The sequence below is a fragment of the Pinus tabuliformis genome, chromosome 5_1 (assembly GCF_031772625.1).
Source record: "Pinus tabuliformis cultivar Carrire ecotype Pingquan chromosome 5_1, CPIR1, whole genome shotgun sequence".
Taxonomy (NCBI): domain Eukaryota; kingdom Viridiplantae; phylum Streptophyta; class Pinopsida; order Pinales; family Pinaceae; genus Pinus; species Pinus tabuliformis.
In genome coordinates, this window is record NC_142305.1 from 872,700,627 (window position 1) to 872,707,669 (window position 7,043).

Genomic DNA, 7,043 nt, shown 5'->3' on the forward strand with positions numbered 1-7,043 from the left:
GCCCAGTCGCCATCCGCTATGTCGACTCTTGAAGTATTACCAAATTGCCCATCCCAAAGGCAGGCTTTGTTATCGGCTATTGGTGGGGTTGATCCTAAGGATTCCAATCTTATATCCTTTGATCACAAAGGATACGATCCTCAGTTACCAGCTCAACTAGCTTTCCTTATTCAAGCGAAAGCCCTCAACAAAACTGTTCACAGAACAATTATCGATGAGGGGGCATCTACATGTATTATGTCGATGAGTTGCTGGAAAACTTTAGGATCTCCAACCTTGTCGCGATCTTTGACGAAATTAAAAGCTTTCGACGGAAGGACTTATACCCCGTACGGTATCCTTAATAACGTAAAGGTTGAACTGGGAGGAAAAACAGTGGAACTTGATGTTGAGGTCATTGATGGGAATCTTGACTACAACATCCTACTTGGAAGACCATGGATCTATGACATGGCAGCTGTTGTATCGACTTATTTTAGGAAGATCGCATTCCCGTTTGAAGGAGGGATTACGGTCGTCGACCAACAGAACTTCCTCCCTAATGGTTCACAAGTTACAGGAAGCATTCCCATGATCCATGAGAGCAACCATTCACTTCAAGATATCGGAGTAGGATTATTGAAAGACCCCACAATGATGGGAACTTTCACGCTACCACCTCCTATTTACATAGGAAATATACCGTTTGTAGCAACCTGCAACATGATATCTTCCATGAAGGTCGCAAAAGACAATGTCGACATGGATCGTGCAATGGTTTTTCGCCCAAGCCCTATAGAAATATTGTAGCAATCAATGTTTCGGGCATGGGAGGCGAACCCAAATCAACGCTCCTCAAGCGTTTGGGTAGATAGGTCTAGAGAATATGGTACCCCATTAGATCCTTGGTCGAAAGTGCATGGGACTGACGAAGGAATCTTACAATCAATGTTGATTGAGGGGGCACCATGAAATGATCACCACCATCGTTCCCTTCTTCCATAATATGAAGAAGATACTCAACATGACCTTTATCACCCTTCAGTTTTTGAATTCCTATCAAATACTGTAAACACGGTGGATTCTGAGCGAAACTTATCCAATATTGAAGAGACTGTAGCCATCAATATCTCGACTAAAACAAATGTTGTAGAGAATATTTATGTCGGCAAAGGTTGTTCCCCTTCAGAACTGGAAATATATAATGCTCTTTTTCGCGAGTTCAGAGATGTCTTTGCTTGGTCATATGATGAAATGCCAGGCATAGACTCGAGTATCGTTGAACATGAAATTAAAATGTATCCTGATGTCAAACCAGTAAGACAACGACTTCGGCAGGTGCACCCCAAGAAAGCCGCTGCCATTAAGGCGGAAGTTGAAAAACTCCTCCATGCTGGATTCATCTACCCGGTTCCTCTAACTGATTGGGTATCGAATATTGTCCCTGTTATGAAGAAACAGGGGACAATCAGAGTGTGTGTCGATTATAGGGATGTAAACCAAGCTTGTCCAAAGGACAACTACCCTACACCCTTCATCGACCAAATAATTGATGAATGCGCCGGATGTGAAATCTTTTCATTTATGGATGGATTTTCCGGGTATAATCAAATAAATATCCGCCCACAGGACCAGTCAAAGACTGCATTTATTTGTCCGTGGGGCACATTCGCTTATCGAAAATTACCCTTTGGTTTAAAGAACGCAGGGGCAAAGTTTCAGAGGGCAATGAATTATGCCTTCCATGACATCAAGAACATCGTTCAACCTTATCTCGATGACCTTCCGGCTCATTTGCGAAAGCGGACTGATCATCCGCAACATTTAAGAGCGATATTTCTACGTTGCCGACACTACAAGATAAGACTCAATCCGCACAAATGTGTGTTTTGTGTCGGTTCTGGTTGTTTACTTGGCTTTGTAGTCTCTAAGGATGGGATTCGTCTCAACCCTTGCAAGGTTCAGGCAATCATTAATTTGGCTCCACCTTCAAATTTGCTTCAGATTCAAAAACTCCAAGGGAAAGCAAAATTTCTGAGGAGGTTCATTCCAAATTACGCAGAACTTGCTAAAGGTTATACTCATCTTTTGAAAAAAGATGTACCTTTTGTCTGGGACCAGGTGGCGCAAGCTTCCTTTGATGCTCTGAAAGATTGTCTAGTAAAATCATCATTAATGTACGCCCCAGACTATCAAAGAGATTTTAACCTGTATCTGGCTGCAGCGGATACGAACATTGCGATGGTTTTAGTTCAAGAATTCGATGGAATTGAACATCCTATATATTATTTAAGTAAAAACTTAAATGATACAGAAAGTAAATATTCTTATGTTGAAAAACTAGCGCTTGTAGTAGTTCAAGCGATTCAAAGATCTCGACATTATGTCCTCTTTCGGAAAACTACCATTTTATCAGATTGCAACCCCATGACTTATATACTGTCGCGACAGTTGCTAGGGGGCAAATATTCAAAATGGATAGCGATCCTTCAAGAGTTTGATCTGGAATTTGTGAAATCCAAATCAAAGAAAGCTCTAGTTTTCACAGAATTATTGTGCGATCTCCCATCGTCGTCCAACGATGAAACATCAAAAGAGTCAATCGTGGACGAAAGTTTGTTTCTGATATCTACAAGCAATGAGTGGTATGGAGATATCATAATTTATCTCCAAACCCAAAAATTCAGGCCTAACACCTCTCACTCTGAACAAAAACGTATACGATACCAAGCCAAAGACTACATGATCGTCGGTGATACTCTTTACCGTCATGGTATCGATACAGTTCTGAGGAGGTGCCTTACCCATGAGGAGGCCGAAAAAGCCCTGAATGAGTGTCATTTAGGCGCGTGTGGGGGGCATCAATCTGGATATGAAACAACACAAAAAATCTTACGAGCAGGATACTTCTGGCCAACCATGTTCAAAGATTGCATAATCGCAGTCAGAAGTTGCCACGCTTGTCAAATATTTGATAGCAAAACCAGAAGACCGCCCACACCTTTACAACCAATAGTTGTTGTTGGGCCTTTCGCCAAATGGGGCATCGATTTCATGCAATGTAACCCCACCTCGACCGGGGGGCATGGGTATATTATAGTCACTGTTGACTATTTTACCAAATGGGCCGAGGCGATGCCTACATTGGATAACACTGGTGAAACAGCTGCCCTTTTCTTTTTCAATCATGTAGTCGCCAGGTTCGGCATACCACAGGCTATAGTTACAGATCATGGATCGCATTTTCGCAATCACATGATGGTCGAATTAGCTGCCAAGCTAGGGCTATCTCACGACAGCTCTACCCCGTATTATCCGCAAGCTAACGGACAAGTTGAAGCAATCAACAAGGTCCTGAAGCGTATGTTGCAAAGGATGATCGGGGTTCATAAAAGAAGGTGGCACCTAATCCTGTACTCAGCCTTGTGGGCTTACCGAACGTCGGTAAAGAATGCGACCGGGTTCACACCTTTCCAACTGGTGTATGGCCTGGAAGCAGTCTTGCCGATCCAGTGTGAAATTTCGTTGCTTAAACTCGCAATTGATCCCCTCTCCGGAACTTCGGAAGAAGAGACTCGTTTCTTGGAATTAATCCAATTGTATGAAACCCGTCGTGATGCCGCTTTGGCCAATGAAGCCCATAAGAAACGAGTCAAGGCGCAGTTCGACAAAACTGTCAAACCCCGTGTCTTCTTAGAAGGTGACTTGGTCTTGCTTTATGACCAAGAATCTAATAAATTGGGAGCAGGTAAATTTAATTCCTTATGGATGGGCCCCTATATTGTTAAAAGGGTGTTAGCAAAAAGAGCCTACGAGTTAATGGATTATGACGGAATTCCACTGGCGCAGCCCCGTAACGGGTTGTACCTCAAGCGTTACTATGCTTAAATAGTAACCTGCATGCTTTTGTTGTATTTTGTTTTCGCTAAAAGTATTTTTTCTGGTCGAGTGATCCACCTTTTTCATTTGTTGCAGATGTCTAACCTTCTAGAGACATGTATTGGATATGCCGACGGAGCGAGTCGTAGTTCGCGGAACCTATCCTCCGCATCCTGGGCCATTTTTGATCCAAGCGGCGAGTTAGTAAGTTTCAGAAGGTGTATGTATTGGGCAATCAACGAATAACATCGCTGAATATAGCGCATTGATAGAACTACTCTCTGATGCCATCACCCATGGCATACGCCGACTAATTGTCAGGCTAGACTCACAGCTCGTAACACTACAACTCAATGGTATATATTCCGTTCGCAATCCAACTATTTATCGCATGTTCCTAAGGGTTAAGATTTTGGAAAGACAGTTTGATTCAATTCAATATCAGCATATTTCCAGAAACTTAAACACATTAACCAACGCATTAGCAAATTATGTGTTAGATAGACATTTGCAACATTTATAAAAGAGACACATCATCAAAGATTGTACATATGGATCATATAACTCAACCAGAATAAAACTCGAAAATCAAAATATATATAAGCTGTTTATCGTTCATACATAATGTTCTGTAACCAAGACAAAATCGGTCATATGACCCAAAACTCAAAAATGTTGGGGCACCCTAGCCTATTGGTGCTCATGATAGCACGTTAGGCCTGTGCAATCATGCGCAAGAGACGAGTCCATCGTCTAGGCACACCAGTAGTATGTCGCTGCAACTGTAAAGGTAGCTCATTAATCCTCACATCGGGAATGCCGAGAGTAAGACTCTCAACCTGATCCTGCACAGCTGTAAGAGTCTCTGCCACATCAAGGTCGCGGAGAATAACCCTCCCAGTAGTCTCCCCTACTGGGGCAACAACTGGCGCTTTCGGGCGAGCTGCTGGACGAACAGGACCAACATATGCATGCACACATGAGTTTGATTAAAGTCTTGACAGAATAAAGCACAAGGACATTATAAATAAGAACAGTAAATAGTAATATGGTCAAAGATTTTACCAATAACGCCCCACTGTTCACCATCCGGCAGTACCAAGTCCGGATCACCTCGGAAATCCATGCCAACATACGGGTACTCAGAATAAACCATCTCCTGGCGCTCGAACCACCTGAAGAAGGTATCAGTGAAAGTAATATGAGATTTACCAGCATGCCTAGACATGTGATCAACCCATCTCTGCATGCGTGGCGCGGTAGGAGAAGGCAAGTCGAGTGTGATATATTGAGGTTGCATCAGTGGTATTTTCTCAAAGGCAAAGGCAGTCAGAATAGAACCATACCCAAAGTTCTTCAACTTCCCATCCTTTACCTTGGTCAATTGACTTTTCATCTGAGCAAGTACTGCATCACACCAGTTGAATACTTTCGGTTGGAGACACTCCAAGGCGTGCTGCACATAAGACCTGTTGGCGACATGTAGAGATGCGCTACCAGCCATCCTACCAATAGTATACAGAATAGACCTGAGAGACCTATCAGTGATCTCACGGATAACAACCTTGTCGTCTCTGCTCGGCTGGGAACCTTCCCTGCAATACTGACTGACATAATCTCTCACGGAGTCATTCCCCCTGGCCGAACTTGACAAAGAAATGGGGGCACCCCGCCTTGACAACCCAGTCAAGAAGTAAATGTCCTCTATGGTCAAGGGGATGGATTTTCCCCTAATCTGGAATACTTGGTTCACAGGATCCCAAGCATCAAGCATATACTGCAGTAAAGAAATCCGTGCTCTCATGCTAGAGATACGGAAAAACGTCAGCAGACCACAGTTCCGTAGCGCGTTCACCGTGACAGGTTCATGGAGGGCAATCATGTCCTCCTCTTCATGTTCTCGTTCTCGCCAAGTAAGGGACATTTTGCTCAAAGATCCCTGCAAAACAAACAAGAGAAAGAGCAAGTTCCTGAATTTGATGAGAAACTGGCAAAATTTCATCAAAAACTGTGCATAGAACTGCTTTTCTGAGATCAACGCAGTTGGAAAGTGTCCTACCTGCATTGAAAGTCAAACTGACATAAGGCAGCTTGACATTTAGCGCAGGTTTCGAATGGACTGCCTGCGCTGATGCCAGAGTGCCCTAGCAAAACCCCAGGGGCTCATGGGGACATGAAAACAGGCACAAAATTGAAAAAGGAAACCATGAAAAGAAAGAGCTAGGGCTTAGCTCCTACCTGGTCCAAACGGCGCTGAAAATTGTCCACAAAATCTCACGGAATCAGATGGTGAAAATCAAGGGGGAAGAGGCACCTCCAGAGCTCCAACAAACCAAGTTCAAATGAAATGGTAAAATGAGAGGTAAAAACACCTTTTTATGGCTTTTTACGTGGTTCAAAGCGAAATATTAGGGTTATAATCTCATTTTCATGCAAATATTGTTCATTTCTAACTAAGTTTGATGCAACAATTGAGAATGCAGTACTATCATTGAAAAGAGAAAAGCTAGTTATGGTAAAAAATCAAAATTTGACTATATAATCGAGCAGTTTTAGCATAAAGTTCATGCTCGTTAAAAAATAAACGCAAGATTCGAGCAGTTTTAGCATAAAGTTCATGCTCGTTAAAAAATAAACGCAAGATCCGAGCAGTTTTAACGCGGTCTTCATGCTCGTTAAAAAATAAATATAAGCAGTGAGCAGAGTTTCCTCCAGTGTTTAAGCTCATTTTTAACTAAAAAATGAACCTATCCCGGTAAATAACCACTGTGAATGTAATTTATCAGCCGTTAAAGCCATGGTCGTGTTTGCACCTGCCACCTCCACTTTTCATTTGGCCGATCGTTCACCTCCATATGATTGTTTACCCATTTTGAGGAACAGCTGCGAAGAGTGATTTCACCTAGCCATCCTTGTGACACTGCCATGATTGGAAAATTCCAACCTGTACCTGGAATCGGTTTCTATCCCTGTTTATCACTCGTTCCTCAAAAGACGAGTCTCCTTTAAGCTCTTTTCAATTGACTCATAAAATATGAAAAGATTGCCGAGTTTTGGCCTTCTAGCTCGTTAAGGGACAGGAAGAGCTATCCCTCCTCTAGATTTTAATCTTTTTGGACCTGAGGGATTATTGCACAAAAAGGTCGAGCGCTTGTTTTATTCGGCTCGTTAAAATTATCGAAAAC